Source organism: Cucurbita maxima, unplaced genomic scaffold, assembly GCF_002738345.1.
Source record: "Cucurbita maxima cultivar Rimu unplaced genomic scaffold, Cmax_1.0 Cma_Scf01549, whole genome shotgun sequence".
Classification (NCBI taxonomy): Eukaryota; Viridiplantae; Streptophyta; class Magnoliopsida; order Cucurbitales; family Cucurbitaceae; genus Cucurbita; species Cucurbita maxima.
The window spans coordinates 2,161-2,453 of NW_019273565.1; the positions used below are offsets into that span (position 1 = coordinate 2,161).

The 293-nt window shown below is 34.8% G+C and overlaps 1 pseudogene; it reads right to left on the reverse strand.

The window, feature by feature from the left end:
- Positions 1 to 293, reverse strand: part of LOC111475418 — a 3,050-nt pseudogene that overhangs the window by 2,154 nt on the left and 603 nt on the right.

Here is a 293-nt window from a genome sequence, read left to right on the forward strand (position 1 = left end):
TATCAATAAGATTTCCCACATGAATCAGAACAATAAACATGGGCATTGAACATCTTAAAGGAATTCTTGGAGTGGAAATGGTCTCTTCTTTATGACAGGAGAAACGGGCTTGACTGAATCTTTGACAAAGTCTTAGAAAGACAGAACTAATTACTTTTTCTTTAAGAAGTTCAGTAAGATACATAATGTGTTCAAAAGACTCAGTCATGGAAAGAGAATTAAAAGTAGCCTACAGGTTGAACCCATTAATTAAGGTAAGCTAGAGAAGAGAAGGTCAAATCAGTTCTAGACTC